The sequence below is a fragment of the Dasypus novemcinctus genome, chromosome 6 (genome assembly GCF_030445035.2).
Source record: "Dasypus novemcinctus isolate mDasNov1 chromosome 6, mDasNov1.1.hap2, whole genome shotgun sequence".
NCBI lineage: Eukaryota > Metazoa > Chordata > Mammalia > Cingulata > Dasypodidae > Dasypus > Dasypus novemcinctus.
Window position 1 is genome coordinate 44,247,510 of NC_080678.1, and position 20,373 is coordinate 44,267,882.

The window sequence follows — 20,373 nt, forward strand, 5'->3', positions numbered from 1 at the left end:
AGTTATAACAGTAAGAAAAGTAGAGTATGTAAAAATCTGAATATGGGGAGGAATACAGTGTGATTTAACGCTCTTATCTCGAATACAGTGTGATTTAAAAGGCCTGTGTGTTCAGGAGAGAGGGAAAGAGAAAAGAGGGGACAATAATATAAAGAGTGAATATAAGGCAGAAAACAGAACAAAGGTATTAGTAAGAAAAAGTCAAAAAAATAGGGGGGCAAACAAAGAGAGGTGTAATGTAAGAGAAACAATCAATGATGGAGGATAGAAAGATGTAGAGGAAGATGTTGGTGACCAAAATCAATACACACAGAAAAGAGTAAATGGAGGATGGGGAAATACAGCAAATGTGAAGCTCTCCCTGCAGCACCTAATGTAAGAAGAATAAGAAAGCAGAGAAAGAAAGAAAGAGGAAAAAAGGGACTAAAGGGAGTGGGAAGTAAGCAGGAAAAAGAAAAAGAGAACGAAAGAAAAAAAGGGCCTTCAGGGGATAAAGAGGAAGGAAAAACGAGGAAAAACCAACCAAATACTAGGGAAAGTTTCAAGCAAGGAATCCTGTTTGTAGTTTAATAAAACGCTTAGGGATCTAACATCCCCCCTTTTCTCCCTTTCTCACTTCCCTCTCTCCCAGGCAGCAGGAAAGCTGCCTGAGAGGTCCGGTAGGAGATTCAAGTGGGTCCTTTTTGCATCAGCTCCACACAGAAAACTGCTCTTAATTTCCAAAGAGAGAACACCCACACCTCACCAGAACTCCAAGGTGCTATTGGAGGCTTGGAAAGCAGCTCCTACAGTCCCTCTCCTTTAGGTGTGCTATGAGAGGTCTAGTTGATTTTCTGACTCCACCTTCTCCCAGGCCAAGTTTCCTATCCCAGGGTATTTAAGTGAATCAGGCTTTCTCAGCAGATTCGCCACTCCTCTCTTCCCAGACTCTCCCCAAGCCAGCCGGTATGCTTCTCCAAGCGCAAGAAAAGAAAAAAAAAAAAAAAAAAAGAGAGAAAAAGAAAAGGAAAGAAAGGGGGGGTGGAGAAACACCAGAAAATCGAACCCATACTAGCCAGTTCCCCCCACTGCACCCCCAACTAATCCCTCCCACCCACAGAGTCAGTCCAAAACCGGAGGGCTAGGGCAATCCCGGAACTCCGGGAGCGTTGGACTTGGGAAAGGGAGGTCCAGGACTCTGCAGACCCAGGGCACGTAAGTCCGTGAAATACGGACTATGGGGACTCAGGACACGGACCTGGGGACCCCGCATCCGGGGACCACGGGGCCCAGGAATGCCACCACACAACCGACAGATCTCAGGAAATACCGCGGCTGCCAGCCCCAGGGGGAAGGGTCCCGCCTGCCCACAGCTTCCGACCTCTGTACTTGTAAGCTGCAATTCTACCTTTAGCAAGCACCACCTCTGCCACTCTCTCTCCAAATCGATGTCCACACACCCTCTGCCCTGCAAGCCCCCAAGACAGCCCGCTCCAGCAAGACTCCAACCCCACTCGGCCGCCGTAAGGTGCACTCACTCAGACGCCATCTTGCCTGATGTCTTTTTTAAAAAGAAGCCGGAATCTGGGTTTTTATGTAACATCTTTGATTTTTAAGTTTTGGTTCAAATTTTCTAAATATATCCTTGAAAACCAAAGCAACCATTTATAGGCTGGATATTAATCATTGGGCTACCAGTTTGTGATCCTTATTATAGATAATCTCTAAAGCTCTTTTGTGCTTAAGAGCCTATAACTCTAATGCCTTTAAAATAGTTAATTGAGCTTGGGTACCATTTCCGCTGGTAAAAAGTCAGAGTAGGGACGGGAGTGTTTGGAAGAGGTAGATGGGGACTTTGGGTTCAAACAGGGTGCCTGCCCATTGATGTTTGTATGGGCCCCTATGGGGAGAGGCCACAGGGTGCCTATGAGTCATACCAGATGTTTTGTATGTTTTTCATTGCAGGAGTTGGTGTCCCTTGGAAGAGTCTGTGAAACCCTCCCTCTGTCCAGAGCTCCAGGATCAATGCATCTTTCCATAAACCACTGGTGAATATGTGATTTTTTTTCTTCTGCAGAAGTGAAGGGAAATATTTTCAGTTGATTGCAGAGGACCACATTGTTCTTTCTATTACAGAGGGAAGGACCCTGGGCTGGGCCTAGGCATATCTGGGTTCTGGTACCTACTTGGTTCTGCCACTTTTGTTATGGGATATTAGGTGAATTGTTTGATTTCTGTAGGCCCCAAACAGAGAAACAGGTCCTGTCCTGCTTACCTCACAGGGTTGTTTTGAAGGCCAAAAGAGTTAATGTGTGTGAGGGTGCTGCAGAGGGAATAAAGTGCTGGGCAAATGTAAGGTAGTACTACTTGGCTCTAAGATATGGCAGGGCCATTCTAAGCTAATGATTAAATTAAATTAAAATGTGACCACATGTATGTTGGAAACATGGGTTTTAAATACCTATTCTGAGGCCTCCAGAGTGGCTCTTCAAGAGATTTGCATTTCATTTTTTAAAAATTTAATTCCTACCACAGCAGCTGCTGTTGTCTTGAAAGATAAATTAACTATACATCAGAATTACCTTCATTTTTATTTGAGATCTGTTAGTTTCATAGTTAACAAATGTTCTTCCTCTTTTGAAAGACATTTAATTACTCATCACAGCAGGTAAACATCTTGTTTCTATGGCAGTTGAAAGCAATAAAAATATATTCTTAACCGTGTTCCAAAACTAGGATGAGAATACCTCAAGACATTATACCTAGTTGATGTTGATGATCTCACATGTGATACTGAGATGATGGACCACCAGGAACCAAGGAGGCAGTATGACTTGTGCATCTAGATTCCAACCACTCTTTGCAGAGAAGAGTTGGCCTGTTTAAGGTGACTGCCTGGTCAGCTCCCACCTTGTGGACAGAGTGCTCTTGTGACCCAGTAAGTCACATCTTGTGGCATGGCCACTTCCTGAGGAACTTACAGGTGCTGAGGCTTGGACAGGAAGAAAAGACTGTCAGGCAGTCCGGCAAACCCAGGGTTATGGACTCAATTCAACCATAGGAGGCTAACTGTGCTGACTGCTGTGTGAAAGGGGACACAATGGACATCCTAGGTCCTACAAACTGAGTCCCTCTGGTAGCAGCAAGAGCTCTGTAGTGGGAGTCCTTTGGGGAGAGATGGCCTCAGGTGGATGGGACACTTTATCCATTCAGTAAATATGTGTTGAGTGCCAACTCTGTGCCAAGGCAGTGCTCTAGGCCCAGGGGATTCAGTGGCCATCGACAGGCAGGGTTCATGACTCCCTGGAGCTAAGATTCCAGTGGGTATAACAAATAAGAATGTGAGCCCTACAAAGCAGGTGTCTTTTCTTGTCTTGTTTATTGCTCTTAGAAGAGTGCCTTGCACATAATGGGTGCTTATTAAGTATTTGTTTTATGAACAAAGTAAACAAGTAACTAAGTATATAGTTTATGCAGCAGTAAGTGCTATGAAAAGAATAAAGCAAGGTAAAAAGCTATTAAGGGACTGGAGGGGCTGTTTTTGAAAAAGCGGTCTGAAAAGACCTGAGAGTGGTTTAAATAGAAGAGTACTGTGATTTTTATACTTTCAAAATTATACCTCAGGAAGGATCCTGGGTTTGGGGGCAAAAGCAGAATCACTGTAACCCATAGGAAGATCTTTCAAGTGGTCCAGCCAAGAGATAAGAATGTGACTTGGATTAGGGTGGCAATTATAGAGTGATGTGAGCTGATCAAGGTCAGGCTGTATATTAAATGGCATTGCCATTTACAGATGGTTGCTTGAGAGGAGGCCAATCGTGAGAGTTCTGTTTGGAGCATAGTCAATTTGAGATGCCCATTGGACATTTTCAAAGAGATGTAGAGTCAGCTGGAGACCTTCCTTTGAGACTCATCTTCAGTGATATTTAAAGCTATGAGACTACTGGATAAGTTCACTTTGGGAGAAAAAGGAGAGGATGGATAGAATTTTAGACAGACAAAAGAGGTAAAAGTGCATTTTTCCGTATAAAATCCCTATTAAGTGAGTGAAGATACATTCTGATAAATATGGTATGATGCCATGTATGCATATAGGGTTATTCAAATAAGGTAGTGTGATATAAAAGTAGAAATAAAGCCTAATCTTATGTGCAGAATTTGAGGCCCTGTGACTCCCCCAAAGAAAAAAACTTAATGTTTTTAGAATTGCATTGTTTAAAGTCTAGTCAGCTGAGTGAATTATAAGCTGCTCCAGCATGCTTTGCTAATAGCCTCTACACACTGCTATTCTTTATGTGTGCTCAAACTTCTGTGAGCTATTTTGATGACAAGTTTAATTCATTGTTAGTATATTTCAGATATTTTTCATCCTATAATGTCCTCCAAAATGTATTAAATAAAGGTTCATTAAATGAAAAACATTCCTGAAAATCAGCAATTTTTATTAATTTTTAAAAATTAAAGTTAATAGATCACAAGGAATGTTACATTAAAAAACAACATAAGAGGTTCCCATATAACCCACTCCCCATCTCCCACCACATCATTTTTGTAAATTGTATTTTTTTTAAGATATATACATCACACAAAAAATGTTACACTGAAAAATATAAGAGGTTTCTGTATACCCCCCCACCCCACTCCTCCCACACCAACAACCTCCCTCATCATTGCAGCACACTTACCGCACTCGGTGAACACATTTTGGGGCACTGCTACACTACACAGATAATAGTTTACCCTGTAGTTCGCACTCTCCCCCAGTACATTTAGTGGGTTATGGCAGGATATATAAGGTCCAGCATCTGACCCTGCGATATCATTAAGGACAACTCAAAATCCCCTAAATGTCCCCATATCACATCTCTTCTGCCCTGTCCCTGCCCTCAGCAAGTTACTGCGGCCACTTTCTCCACCTCGATGCTAAAATTTCTTCTATTACTCGTCACCATAGTTTCATAGTAGAATATCAGTAAGTCCACTTTAGTCCATATTTTATTCCTCCATTCTGTGGACACTGGGATGGCGATGTCCCCTCCACCTCTAGATCAAGAGGGGAAAATCAGCAATTTTGGAATGCAAGTTAGATGTGATAAAATTCTGTGATGAAGTCCAGACAAGCACCGTGATATACAGGGCCACTACTTTAGGAGAGTATGCCCTTGGAAATATCAAGGATAAAGAGTACAAGATAAAAAGCAGAAAAGGTAAGGTATACCATGATGATTGTATTGGATTTGTACCTTTCACATATCACCCATACCCCTAAATCACCATTGACTGACATGAGAAAATCTATTCCAACGCATATACATTTTCATTTATCCATGGGCTTCTGGCCTAAATTCAGAAGTGGTTTTGACCATTTCCCAAACAAGTTCCCTCACTGAGCTTCTTCCATGTTATCATTGGGCCCTTTAGGTTTTCAACTGCAACTTTTAGACTTCCTGGTGAGTTTTCTTTAGTTTTGCTATCACCAGCTCCCAAAGACCTTCATGCCCCTATTTCCCCCTTCCCACCTGTCACCAGCTCCAAAGCCTGCCTGGGTCCTTCCTCCTTCTGTGGCCTGTGGGCCCCTCTGTCTCAGGCCTCATTGTGAGCCTCTCAGTCTAGCCCTTTCCCCCAGGCTTTTGAATATCCTCAAGATTAACTTCTTTAAAAGCGTTTTCACTTTCTCCCAAGCCTGGTCTTTTCAGGTCTTTTGTGAAAATGAGGACAAAAGAATGGGAAGGTAGCTCAGCTCTTGAGGGCAGTGTGATAAGCAGCATTCTAAAATGGGCAGTTTGGAAATGCTTAGGCAATGGATAGCCCTTTGTCTTACGTGAATTTCAAGACCCCTGTGTTTCGGTGAAAATATCCTGAAAGACTTCGGAGCATCTGGAAAATGAGCATTATGGTTTGTGTTGTTTCCATATCTATAACCAATGGTTTGTGTCAAACTGAAGGTTTGGGTGGCATCGTGTTCATGGTGATTGACAGCAATGCCAGTTTTCATTTGTCTTCTTTTCTCACAAAGTAGAACATAAGACTAAAAAGAATGACACTTACAGGTAGTCATAGGGAGCGTTCTCCTCCCTTCTTCCTTCTTCAGTAAGAATTTCAGGAGTCAAAGGATGGTTGCTGCCCTTCCTGTGGCCTCTACCCTTCCCACCCCCAAACTTAGAGTGGTAGGGCATATTTTTTTAAAAACGTGGTATCCTCCTTAAGTTAAAAGAAAAGCAAGGGGTTGCAGACCAGCACTTGTACATGAATAGACTGTCTCTAGGAGGAGATGAAAGAAACTAGTCATCTTGAGGAGAAGGCAATGGTGCAGGAAGGAGACTTACTTTTCATTATTACATTTTGCGTTTTTAAAGTTGTTTGGTATCATGTTTATGTATTACCTTTAAAAAGATAATAAACAGTAGTATCCCTTTTAGGTATAATAAATGATTTTGAAAAAATTAAAGTTTCTTTACCATATGGTTTTGTTCTTTTTTTTTTAGGCACTAGGGCTGGGATTGAACCCTGGACCTTGTATGTGGGAAGCTGGTACTCAACCACTGAGCTACATTGGCTCCCTTGAGTTGGGGTGTTTTTCTTTTTTTTTTTTTTTTCAGGAGGCACTGGGGACTGAACCTGGGACCTTCGATGTGGGAAGCAGGTGTTCAGCTACTTGAGCCACATCTGTTCCCTTTCCCTATGGTTTTATGTGTATTTTGATTGAGGTCTTGCCTGTTCAGAGTGTCCATTGCTTTTATTTGTTCTGAGGCTTCATGTTCTTTAGCAATTTGGGATTAAGCTTCTTTGATTTGAGGTTCAAATTTTTGTCTGTCTAGCCAAATTCTTTCTTTCCTCCTTCCCTTATTTCATAAAGGACTTAGGGCTGTTTCTGGCCAATATTTTATTCAACTTCTTTGGACAAATATGGTTTTGAAATAAGGAATGGTTGCCATAAATTGGGCCCCAGATTATGAACATTTGGACTCAGAATCTCCCTGTGGAATCTACTGTGGTTGATATTTTCTAATACTGTAGTTCTGGCAAATTAAAAATCAACCCAAATTCATTTTCCTTGTCTAAGCATCTTTACTACTATAGGAAAATAGTGAAAATAGAATTTGTAGAACTCACCACCTTTCTGAAAGTGAAGAATAGAATTCAGTCTCTGGAACCAATGGTGTTGATCACCATATTTCTGTTCAGAGTGTGTGCTGTTGGTGACAGCTTCTGCAGGTATCAGTATCTAAAAGTATCTCAGACTGCCATCTTGGTTTGTCTACCAGAGATCCATGAGGTCACTTTCTGGCAAACTCTTATTTCCTTCAAAGATTTAATATTCATTTTGTGCAACAGCAACATCTCTTAGGTACTGACATTTCTTAAAGAGATTTACACATTGGATTTTGTACTTTTGAGTAAACAAGAAGTTGTATCACATTTGTTGGCTGTGTGTAAAAGCAAGATACTTTCTCCTTCTCTGTCTTGTGACTACAAATACAGAGTGGCATACTTCTTTTTTTCCTTTTCTTCTCTTTTTTTCCTGGCTTGGGAAAGTGAACATTAGATTGTATTGGGGGTTTTCACTAAAACAAGGAAACCAACATCCTCTCCAGTGATGACTGCCCATCATTGGAAGAAATCATTCTGATTATTCCTCTGACTAATTTAGACTAGGCGCCATCTGATGCCTACTTTACAATAGTGCCCTCATCCTGCAATCTCTTTATCAGCATAGAGATTACTCACTCTGTTTTCCTCACTCAAAGAATTTCTCTGGTCTGCTGATTATGGCTGTGATTAAATAAAAATTTGTTCCTGCAGAGGTATGCTTGAAAGAAGGACTGTATTATTTGGGCTTGTTGAACTAGAATAATTGAACTTTCACAATTATAACTGGTTAGGTATTGCTACTTAGTCTTGTCGGGAGGAGATTGAGAACTTTAAGGTGCATAAGCACATACATATTTTGCATATAAAATACTTTGCATTTTTAGGAGTGACACTCCTCTACCCAGTTATTATGCTTTCTAACTTAATCATACATACCATTAAAAAATATGGCCGTGTCTGGATAGCTTCATGTGGCAGGTATCTGCTCCAAGATGGCATTTCTGATTAAATGAAGAAAGATTAGGGATGGTAGTAGCTATGTTCAAGGCAGCCTGACTGCAGTGAAATTTGCAACTTCGAAAATTGTCTTCATGTAGAATTTGAAGCTAGAAATACGTTTAGATGAATTGTTGTTGTTATTAATAAAAAAAAAGAAGCAGAGGCACTTCTACCCTTTCTGCTTTTTAACAGTATATTTCCCTTTTGTCAAATTCATTTATAATCCTGGCTCCCGGCTGCAGTAAAAGTTATTATAAGTGAACATGGGTTTCAGAAAGTATATATAGAGATCAACCTTCATTCTCAACAAAATTTCTGGAAGTTATATTTGTACCTTGAATTAATCTTGTTTATAGCTTTTGTCCTCCATGGCTGGTTGGCAAGCATAGGTGCATTTTGTGTGGCTGTTATCAGTGTTTTGAAAAATTTTGGAATGGTGCAGAATTCTAAGAATCAAATAATATCACGTAATGTGGTAGCCAACTATTCATGAAATATTAGAATATCTAGGAGTAATGGGCCAGCTTCTGGTGGGCTGAAGTGGAACAGCAGATGGCCCCAATTTGCTGCAGTCCCTACCCCACCCCCCCCTCTCATTTATTAGGCTTTTGGTTTTGTAATCCCTGATTTACAGTTTAAAATCTTGAGAAAGCAAGAGATCTTGGGGCTCAACAAAACATCATTTTGGTATTGCCCTTTCTTAATAATAGAAAGTAAATTCAAAATGATAGGGAAAAAATAGTTGGGCATTAAATAAATGTGTTTGTGTTTTCTTTAAAAAGATTTGTGCATTTTTAAATAAGGGGAAGGAAAGAAAGCAATAATTGCTATTTTAAAAATTGTCTTTAGAAACATCAAATCATTATATTAGTTTTGAAACAAATAATGTAGTCTGTATAATGTGGTTTGCTCATAAAATTACCATGTTGAGTACATTTATACAAATCTAATGACATTGACTTTTAAATATTTCTTTTATTTTTCTTTCAAAAAAAACTGAACTACTGAACTTGGAGTTGAGCATTTCTTAGTTTTTCCTCCTTTTTCACAACAGACAAAAAATGAAACTAGACAACAGAGGAGCCACCAATGTTTTAATGAAACAGAGTTGTTAGTTTTTTGAACTCTGTACCTTCTAAAATATCCAGTAGATTACAGAAAAGGAATTTATTATCAATAAGGAAAAGCCAACAAACCAACCATGTGACTAAACCATTATGATTTACTGTGACCGGCAGTTTTTCCTTCAGTTATCCCCCCTCAAAAAAATTTATCCTTATAAAATTCTGAAAATTAAATGCTAGCCAGGATATAGAGAGCATCTCTATTTTTCATTTTTAGCTTCTTCATTTTGGGATGAGAGCTCATTATAGACTCCTTTGGTGTACTGGACAAGGGGATGAGGAGACGGAATTTTCATCCTGGCTCTCTTCCTGCCCTAACCTGCTACCTACTCTAGAGTTACTCCCATTCCCTGTGCTCCATTTGTTTCTACTATAAGACGAGATCATAGGTTCCCTCAAACTCTGAATCCGATTCTTTTGCTCTGTCACATGCAGCGCAAAGTTCAGTGTTAGAGACGAGGTCTGGGAAACCCTGAGTATTGGCTCCAAGTAAAGCTCTAAGAGTTAGAAGAGCATAGTCTCAATGAAGAGGGATCCTATCATCATCATTTATTCCTCATGGTTACCTGGGCAGTAAGCAGTGCAGATAATAAACAGAAAAGAAGAATTAAATGTAGTTAGTTATGAACTCACCAGCTCATTGTGTAATCCTGAACTTGCAGCATTGGGAGAGAAGTCTATGGTTTTTTTTTTTTTAGTAGATGGTCCACAGGTGAATTAGGCAGCAGTGGTTTTTTTGTTTTATTGGTTGGTTTTTAAAAAAAATCTTCTTGGCATTTTGTAGAATATTCCAGAAAATTGGTGTTGCCAGGTTTTAAGCCGACCTATGTTCACTGGTGCTCATGGGACCTGGGCCACCCTAACACTTTGATTTTACAATCCTGGTGTGATGTCTTCATTTATTTCCTTGTGGTGATAAGTTGCATACCATCCCTAGACCATTATGTGCCAAAACTATCAATCAGAACAAAAAATAAGCCACAAACAGAGAGACCTCAATGGAGTAAACAATAACTGTTGGGAAGCAGATTTGGCTCAACTGATAGAGCATCCATCTACCATATGGTAGGTCCAGAGTTCAAACCCAGGGCCTCCTGACCCGTGTGGAGCTGGCCCACGCACAGTGCTGATGTGCGCAATGAGTGCTGTGCCACACAGGGGTGTCCCCTGCGTAGGGGAGCCCCATGCGCAAGGAGTGCGCCCCTCAAGGAGAGCTGCCCAGCACAAAAAATGTGCAGCTTGCCCAGGAGTGGCGCTGCAGACATGGAGAGCTGACACAGCAAGATGACGCTACAAAAAAGATATATGGATTCTGGTGCTGTTGAGAAGAATGCAGTCAAACAAAGAAGAATACACAGCAAATGGATACAGAGAGCAGGCAATGGCAGGGGGAGGGGAAAGGGAGAGGGAAAAAATCTAAAAACAAACCTATAACTATTGTAGAACTTGCTCAACCTAGGGTAGTACACTGGAGGCTTCTGAGGATGCTTTGTGGTAGGGATGTGTCAGTGGTTGTTGTTGTTTTTTTTTAAGATTTTTTATTTTTCTTCCCTTTCCCGCCTCCCCAGGCCCCCATTGTCTGCTGTGTGTTCTTCTTTGTCCGCTTGCATTCTCGTCAGCAGCCCTGGGAATCTATATCTCTTTTTGTTGCGTCATCTTACTGCGTCAGCTCTCTGTGTGTGCAGTGCCATTCCTGGTCTGGCTGCACTTTTTTTTGTGCTGGGCAGGTCTCCTTGAGGGGCGCAATCCTTGCACATGGGGCTCCCCTATGCAGGGGACACCCCTGCGTGGGATGGCACTCCTTGTGCACATCAGCAGTGCATGTGGCCCTGGGTTTGAACCTTGGACCTCCCATGTAGTAGGCGGATGCTCTATCAGTTGAGCCAAATCCGCTTCCCGGTGTCAATGGTTGTTGACTGAGACTGCACTGAGCTTCTTTTCATTGACTGAGAGCTTACGATGGCAGTTAAAGCATGGACATAAATATTCAGTACTGTATAAGAGATATGTAATATGCTAAATCTATAGTACATATATTTTATATTAAATATATTTTGTTTTAGGAAGCACTTGTAGTGCTGCTTGCAGTGCCATAAAATGGACTGTATGTGTAGGAGCAAAGCAGGGGCCAGGCAGAGGGCCAGGCTTGCAAAAGTCTTTCCACCAAGCTATAGAAAGGATCTTCTTTGCAGAATTCTAGACTGCATTCCTGGTTCATGTATCTGAAGGTACTGTGCACTTTGCAACAGTAAAATCACCTCTTCAACAACTATGGCGAAGCTCATACTATTTGTAGGATGCCTCTTGGCATGCAGAGTACATTCATATACCTTATCCCATTTAGTGTGCTTGTTTCAGAGCCTGCATTGGTTGATGACTGTGACCTCTGTTTCTTAGTAGAGTCGTTCTCTTTACTTTCTTTTGTACTTGTAAGAGGAGATGCCGATAGATGTCCCAGAACATGTGTCTGTATCCAAGCCAGTTAGGAAGGAACGTGGGCAGGAGGGTTGCTACAGTAGTTGTCCTGGACAGTCATTCCCAGAAACAGAGCAGGTGGGGGGAATCATCCACTGAGCATGAAGGAGCGGGGTGGGGGGGGGAGGGGATGGGATGCGACTGTGGCTTTGAGGAAGTTGGAAACTATTTGGAACAGCTGATATGGGTTGGGCACCAGGGCATGAGCAAGAGCTGAAAGCAAGACCTGCTGAGTGAGTGGAAACCTCCACGTACGGCAGGTGTAGCCCGGCTGTGCCTGGCGGCAGGAGCCAGGCGAGACTCAGGGACAAAGGGAGATGGCTGGTGGAGAGGGGTTGGTTGGTTGCTTAGTTATTGACCTGCTCTTGGCATAAGCCTTGGAATAGGAGCTGTTTCTGGCCCTGAGTTCATAAGTCTGGCCATCTCGGGAGATACTGAGGTGGACAGCAGCAGAGGTGAGGGCTTGGGAAATGGCTCTTAGCATCGGTTATATGGCTTTTTCTCTCTCTGGACCCCTGCCACTATGCATGCTATGTTGGGTCATTCCTGTGCACTTTTGTGCTATTATTCTTTTGCCTTTTCCTTTGGCCTAATTATCCTGTACTTCAAGCCCTGTCCCAGGTGTAACTCCAGCAAAGCTGTTTCCACTTACCCTCTGCTCCACTCTCTCTCTGGTTAGCTGACCCTTGCCCCTGTCTACAGGTCTCTGTGTCTCCTACTCTGCTGCAGAGGCTTGTTTACAGGCTGCTGGCATCTGTGGACTGGAAAGTTCCTTGAACTTAACTGTCACTAGTACCTTGTAGAGCCCTTGGCATACAGAAGGTGTTTAGTAAATGCTTGCTGAATGAATGCAAAATTGCTTTGCTGCAGTATTAGTTGTATAACAGAACACTACTAAAACTGGAAGAAACCTAGGAGATCAGCTAATCTAACTCATTCATTTTACTGTTCACAGAGAACCAAAACTCAGTGAGGTTGAGTGCCTGGTTCAATGTCACAAAGTATGTCAAAGCAGAACCATGACTCTAATTCATCTCCCCTGACTCCCAATGCAATGTTCTTTCCACTGTAGCACATCAGTCACTGAATGTGCTGGTGGATGACTTCAAAATTGGTGAAGATGGCAGGCCCCTGGCTCTGCTTAGTGCTTGGTTACAGCTCAATGTTATTATTCACTAATTTTTTTCTTAGAGGGAGGAAAATTGTGTCCTGACAACCTGAGGAGCTTTTCCTCTGCATGGTGCCAGATTTACAAGAGCCCTTACCTCACTGCTTCCTCTTCCCTTTCCGGGTTTATCCTAGTTTATCTTTGGTGGAGTAAGCTTCAGCAACCGTTTCTAAGTAAATAGAGGACTTGAAAATTTAGGGTTTGTGGTTCCAACTATTCAGTTCCTTTGCCTCAGTCTTTCTCTGTCTGGCTGCTGTCACTGCGATTCCTGTCTGCAGATTGCACTGACCTAGCGTGTGTTAAAGACTGGGAGTATACAATGGAAGTTTCCTTCATGGGCAAGCGAAGAAATGACAGGGTATTGGAAAAGGGAAGCCTTAAGAGAAAGTGGGCACTCACCGGGACCATTTTGGATCAGTTAAAAAAAAAAAAAGGCAGGTTTGTTGGTTTTCAGACCCATCCCTGGAAGATGGGGTACAAGATGGCGTATCTAGAATTGTTTGTATATTTTCCATCTTCAAAGTTTGTTTCTGAGCTTTTGGGCAAAACTTGATCTTTAGACCATTCTGCTGAGGGTTAAAGTTTCAGCATGTCAGAAAGTGAGGTGTGGCTGGTTCCTTACTCCTGCCCACAGATGACACTTTTCTGAGGTTGATTCCAGATCACTGCAGATCATCTGAAATGTCCCTGGTCACCCTTGGTTCAAAACACCTTAGGGTCAGTTCGAGGACCGGAAGATTCACTTGCTGAGGGCTGAGGCAGGAGTGACTGGCTTGAACCTTAGGGTTCTTCTGTTCATTAACCTAGCACTACATGGCAAAAAAATGTCCGTTTTGGATAAAGTGCTCTGAAGACCAGGTTCTTTAAATTCTTCATCACTTACGGAGCTCTGAACACTACTTCTCCTTAGCACTTATATGTTCTGCCTTTTTTTCCCCCCAAGTAGGAACCAGATGATATCCTTTGTCCACTTTAACTCAGAAATCCTGTAACTGGGAACAAGCTTAGTTTCTTTGGTCTTTGGGGCTTCTGAAGCCCCTTTGAACCTTCTTGGTTCCCAGTCACAGAGGAGCCTGTTTCTGATCCTCCCTGGACTGGTCTTGAGTTCCAGGTACTGGACTGGAAGTATATCAGCCAAGGATTTGAACTGCACTAGAAAGTATTTTGGTTTGCTATATTCTCTCCTTGGCATCTACTCATTTCCTCCAGGGACGTCCCCTTCCTTGGAAAAAATAACTCCAAAAATGCTTGTCTGATGATCTAAGAAGGCATTCCAACCGGGCGGTTTCCATTCAGGGATCTTTGCTTGTCAAGTCATATGTTACTCACTAGGTGAGAAGGGTTTCACCAATGTTTCTGACATCTCCTCCTCCTCCCTGCCCCATCAGCAATGATCATTATGCTGGCTAGTTGTGAGTGACCATCTTGAAGCAGGGCCTGCTTTGGCCATAGCAGATCCCATCAAAGAGGTGCCAGCCATCACACTGCTGGACTGTGGCCCGAAGGTGGGATTTAAAAGAGAGCCTGAATGGTAGCCCCACTCAGGCCCCAATTTGAGCTCTCTTCCAGGTGTGTAGTTTTTCCATGTGGTACCAAGGAACAAGGGATATGAATGAGAAGGTGGGAAGGGGCTCTAGAGGGCCCCAGAGCTGAATTGGGACCCCCATTCTGAAGCTCTCTGAGAGTCATAATAAGGACCCTAATAGAGTTAAGACGTGACTAATCTTTTTTTTAAAAAGATTTATGTATTTATTTCTCTCCCCTCCCCCCTCAGTTGTCTGTTCTCTGTGTCCATTTGCTGTATGTTCCTCTGTGACTGCTTCTATCCTTATCACCGGCACCTGGAATCTTTGTTTCTTTTTTGTTGTTGCATCATCTTGTGTCAGCTCTCTGTGTGTGTGGTGCCATTCTTGGGCAGGCTGCACTTTCTTTCGCTCTGGGCAGCTCTCCTTATGGGGCGCACTCCTTGCGCGTGGGGCTCCCCTACACGGGGGACACCCCTGAGTGGCAGGGCACTCCTTGCATGAATCAGCACTACACACGGACCAGCTCCACATGGGTCAAGGAGGCCTGAGGTCTGATGGATGCCCAATCCATTGGGCCAAGTTTGCTTCCTGTCTTTTTTTTTTAAAGATTTATTTTTTATTTATTTCTCTCCCCTTTCCCACCCCCTCCCCCCCGAGTTGTCTACTCTCTCTGCTCATTCGTGGTGTGTTCTTCTGTGTCTGCTTGCATTCTTGTCAGCAGCACCCAGAATCTGTGTCTCGTTTTGTTGCATCGTCTTGCTGCGTCAACTCTCCATGTGTGCGGCGCCATTCTTGGGCAGGCTGCACTTTTTTCACGCTGGGCGGCTCTCCTTATGGGGCGCACTCCTTGTGCGTGGGGCTCCCCTACGTAGGGGATACCCCTGCGTGGCATGGCACTCCTTGCGTGCTTCAGCACTGCGTGTGGGCCAGCTCACCACACAGGTCAGGAGGCACTGGGTTTGAACCTTAGACCTCCTATGTGGTAGGCGGACACTCTCTCTGTTGAGCCAAATCCAATTCCCTAACTAGTCTTTTTAGTAACCACCTCAAGTTCTTGACTCATGTGTACCATCCCTTTTTCAAGATCCCCTAGATTTTTTCCACGAGGTTTTCCCCATGCTTTACTCGTGGAAATAGAGTCAAAATGCAATGTCTTTACATGAATTCCTCTTAAATTTCATGCTGTTAGATCTGATTCATATTATAATCTATGAAGAACTTTTAAAATCTAGCTTTTGTCACCTGACAAGGTAGTTAGTGATCCCTCTCTCATTTGTGTCACCTCTAGACACAAGTTGTTGACCAAAACATGTAGGACAGGGCTAAATTCAGATGCCTGTGGAATGACAGTGACACTTTGGGGACAGTGATTCAGTCAGTTATATAGAAATCAGCCTAATTGCTTGTGTTTCTTTGGTCTTATACTCAAGAATATCATGGAACTCTTTGTTAAAGCCTGGCTGAAGTCAGGTTACAATAATCTGAACTGTTGGTCTAATCAATAAAAAAAGAGTTGGCTAATTTCGTGCTTTTTCATGAAGCTGTGTCATCTCTTGGTGATCACCACTTTCTTTTCTTAAATACTCCTATTTAACAATCTGGGCTAGAATTCTCTGGAGATTGATGCTAAGCTTCTAGATGTATACTTCTAGAATATTCCTTTTGTTAATTATTTAGCACATCATCTTTCATCATTTTTCTTCTCTGAGATTTTTGAAGAATTGCTGACAGTGATTCATCAGTGACAACTGCAAGTTCTTTTGTCCATGGATGTGATTCATCTGAGCCTGAAAACCTGTGGCTATCCTTCTAGCTCCACACCTGTCTTCTGCTTCAACCCCTCTCTTCCCAGAGCCAACCTATCCAGTGTGAATCATTCATTCTCCCAGATGGAGGAGGTAGAAACAGCTCAGGCGAAGAATAGTTCTTCATCTATGCTCAACATTACACCATCTTCCCTAAGCAGGCCTATTATTTCTTTGCTCTTCTCGCTCTGATCATAGTTTAAAAAAAACAAAAACCAGCCATGATGATTATTCACGTTTCAGTTCTCCCACATGTTAGCCTTTTGGACCTTCTTCTGATCGATAAATGATATTGTCCATTGTTCTTCCTCAACACTGTGTGACGAATACATGCAAAAAGAGCATTCCGAGGCTGGGAGTGCTTTGCAGCCATTTAAAGGGCTTTCCAGTACTTTCCTGGCTCCAGGACCTCCCCACCCTTTTTGGACCACAGGAATTTTTCTTCAAGGCTCAGATAGCTTCTGACTCCCCCTTTGCCCTTTGAAGAATTTCTCTTCTCATCACCGTGTTCTTGCTAATTTTAAGTTGTGACTAGCTCCCTGAGCTGCATAGGGGCTGCCTGGAATAACCATGCAGGACTGAGTTAGTCACCATGCTGGCTACCCAGATCTTTTATTCCCACCTACTTGACTCCCCCATGACCAGCTCCTTGAATCCCCACCCAGAGCAGGCTGGGCCGGGTCCACCAATACCTTTGCCAGGGTTGAGTTCTCTGAAAGCCTCTGGACGTCTCTCTGAGCTGTGGCACAAACCCAAGGCCACCCAGCCCCTAAGGCGGAGACTCCGCCTTAGGAAGAGAACAGGTCAGGGGCGGGTCTGCAGAAAGAACAGTGCCTGAGCTGGATGTGGAACACTTGGGGAAGGGAGAAGAGTGGGGATTTGGAAAGGAAACTGATCACTCTGAACTCACAGATCTGTAATCTGGGGAACCCAGGCAGCCAGTCTAGTTCATTTTTCTGTAAGAAACACTCCTCTTAACTCTGTTGGGAGAGTGGTCCCTTCTTAGGGCCACCCACCTTTTTTTTTTTTTAGGTGCTGGTACCTTGTATGCAGGAGACTGACGCTCAACCACTGAGCCATATTGGCTCCCCAATCCTGTTTTGAGATGATATAAGTCGTGGAGTAGCTCTAACCTGGCAGCTGGAAGTACATCACATTTCCTCATTTTAGACTTACCATTTCTATAAAGAAAAGCATCTTGACTACACTCTCATGGATTCAGGATCTTTGAGACTCAAGCTTCATGGGCTGAAATTTATCTCTTACTGTCTATGGGAAAAGTATTTACTGAGAAAAATCTTGGTGAGGGATGCTGATTTAGGGAAAGCTTTTTAGGGGACTTTTAAACCCACTTTAGGAATGTGCATTTGCATACAAATGAAAGCGCTAATTAAAATGATTCTCACATAGTCATTTTAACGGTGCAGAAACTGCTGCTTGGCAACCCTTGTATAGTGGAAGTGAGTGTTCTTTGAAAATAATAAAATATTGCTCCTTCCAGCCATCTAACCAACTAAGACATATTGCGGGCTTTCTATTTTCAAGGCGCTGTGCTGAAATCTTTGTGGGGATGAGGTAGAATGTAAAACCTAATGCTTCCCTTTAGGGTGACCAGCCGTATTGGGCCTGAGGGGTTTGCCAAGACAGGAGACTTATTAGTGCCTGAACTGGGAAAGTCCAAAGCAGATCGGCATGAGTTAGTCATCCTAGCTAAGGAGTGGAAAGGTTGATAGAACGTAACAACCACAGAGTTCTAAAATGTTCCGTGAGATAGGCTGCACCTGTTTCCCTTGTTTTAAAAATTGTTAACTTTCGGCCCTGTAGGGCTTTTTCCCCTCCAAATTGAATAGTCTGGATTCCCTTTCGAAATGAAATTGCTGAATTTTAAAAGATACTTGTCGCCGTCATCAAGGTTTTTGGGCACCTGCTGTAGGTAGGGCTGGGCCTTTGCCCTGGGAGCATGAGTGGGTCTGGTTTAGCCTTGAGGTGACAGGAAAACCTTTCAGCTCAGTAATCAATAATCAATAAAGCCACTTCACCTTTTAAAAAATAGTGTTCTGGCACACAGCCTGGAGCACAGAGGGTGTAAATATTTGTGGAATTGAAGTTTCTCAACTTTGTGGTTAAGAGTGCAGGGTCTGGAGTCACACAGACCTGGTTTCACACCCTACCTGCCATTTGCTTGCTTTCTGATCATCACTTGCTTGTGGGTTAACCTCTCCGAGCCTCATTTTCCTCAGTTGAGGAATTGGTATTTATATTATTTAACTGTGATTTATATTATTATTTATAGTAGTAACAATAGTTATAGACTGCATATTGTAGTGTACGGTGATAACGCATACTCTGTACTCAGATGCTGAAGTTCAATCCCACTTCCTAAGTTAAACTTTGGGCAAGTTATTGAAGCTCTCTGTGCCTTAGCTTTCTTATCTATAAAATAAGCATTAAAATAATATCCATGTCAGAAGGTGTTAAAAGTAAGAGATGGGCTACAGGAGTTGCTGAAGGCAGGGAGAGGGAAAAGGAGGTGTGATATAGGGGCATTTTCAGGACTTGGAGTTTTCCTCAGTGATATTGCAGGGACAGATACAAGACATTTTATATCCAGCCATAACCCACTGAATAGACTGGGAGAGAGTGTAAACTATAATCCATGCTCTGTAGCAGTGCTCCAATGTATTCATCAACTACAATGAATGTATACACTAATGAAAGAAGTTGTTTATGTAGGAAAAGTGGGGGGTGTGGGGAGTGGGGCATATGGGAACTTCCTATATTTTTTAATGTAACTTTTGTGTGATCTATGTATCTTTTAAAAATAAATAAAAAATACATATTAAAAAAAGTAAGAGATGTAAAATACCTCATGCCTGGCTTGTGTCCAGTAAATGCTAAATTTAAAAAAACTGTAAAAATAATAATAATTTCATTTTGGTTCTTAGAGAATATCCTGTGAGATCTGACAGGGCCAGGATTACTCCCCACCCATCCGTCCCCTGTTTTTTATTGTTGTTATATTTGAGGGGAAAAATGAGGTTCGGATTTGTTAAAGTGGTTTGCTAAAGGGAACCAGGCTTAAATATTGGAACTGGGACCAGAGCTTATAGTATTTTCCACAAAAAAAGATGCAGATATACCTGTGTATGTTTATCAAGGGCAAATAAAAATGTTAAGCCTTTAATGTAATAAATATAAATCTGAAGATAAGTGAATAGGCGTATCTCTTTCTTGTGCTGCCGTGTCTACTGCCATCTCTAAAATGTGCCACCATCCCCTGGCATACTGCTAACTGATGTTCTCTGGGAATTACAGCGTCCAGCCTGTACCCTCCAATTGGGTCTCTGGGACCTAATAACCTTGCCAGGTTAAACCTCTTCCAGATTCTAACAGCCTTAGTGTTGCCTGCTCTCTGGCTGGGCTTCCTTTGGAGACCAAAAGATTCTACTGTATTTAGTCACTTGATTTCAGAGCCCCTTAGAGGAGCTGTTTCATTCAAGAGAAACCCAGGCTAAATAGGAACCCCCGTCCTGCCTTTATATTTGGTGTTGAAACCTTTCCTGGCTTGTGGGGAATTTACTTTTAGAAACAGTATGTACAGGAATTTAAAATAGCTTTAAAACACTTGCATTTGCCAATCTTTTTCACTTAGCCAAATATCATTAAAGGTTTTCACATTTATTCACTAACATGGGCACTTTTAAAACAACACTCCAGTGTGAGGGGGTTAAAATATAATTATTATCCTATATACACAAGGAAAGGTGCTTTAGTGCTAAGTCCTATTTTTGAGCTCTGGAATTCAATTCCTTCCTGTTGCCAGCTGAACCTAGGACTTATGTATTAGATGAAAATATATTCTTATCTTCAAACATGGACAACAGGACATTCTGTCCTCCAAATTTCAGTGTTTGAATTGGGTGTTGCAGGAAACTTGGCACCCTCTCTTTCTTTTCAAAATAATAAACAGAGATGATGTTGCCTCAGGTTTCATCTGATGGGGCTTAGATGCTGTTGCCTCATAAAGGCTGATTCATAGACAAATGGGACCTAATTATAGTAGCTTAAAAATAATGTCCCTGTTTAAATTTGGCAAGGCAAGATGCCTTGCATGCTTTGTAGGACATAAGAGACTGCGTTTCTTTAGTGGCATGGAGGTGACGTACCCATTTCTATTTTAGCCACACCATAATTGTGCTGGGTCA

The 20,373-nt window shown here is 42.4% G+C and overlaps 1 protein-coding gene across 50 annotated transcripts in view; it reads left to right on the top strand.

Moving 5' to 3' along the window:
- SORBS1 (sorbin and SH3 domain containing 1) overlaps window positions 1-20,373 on the top strand; it is a 269,353-nt gene that overhangs the window by 90,933 nt on the left and 158,047 nt on the right. For all 50 annotated transcript variants that reach the window (XM_058298701.1, XM_058298722.2, XM_058298724.1 and 47 more), the window contains exon 2: window positions 1,945-2,027. The gene's annotated coding sequence lies outside the window, so the exon portion shown is untranslated. The remainder of the gene's footprint in view (window positions 1-1,944; window positions 2,028-20,373) is intronic.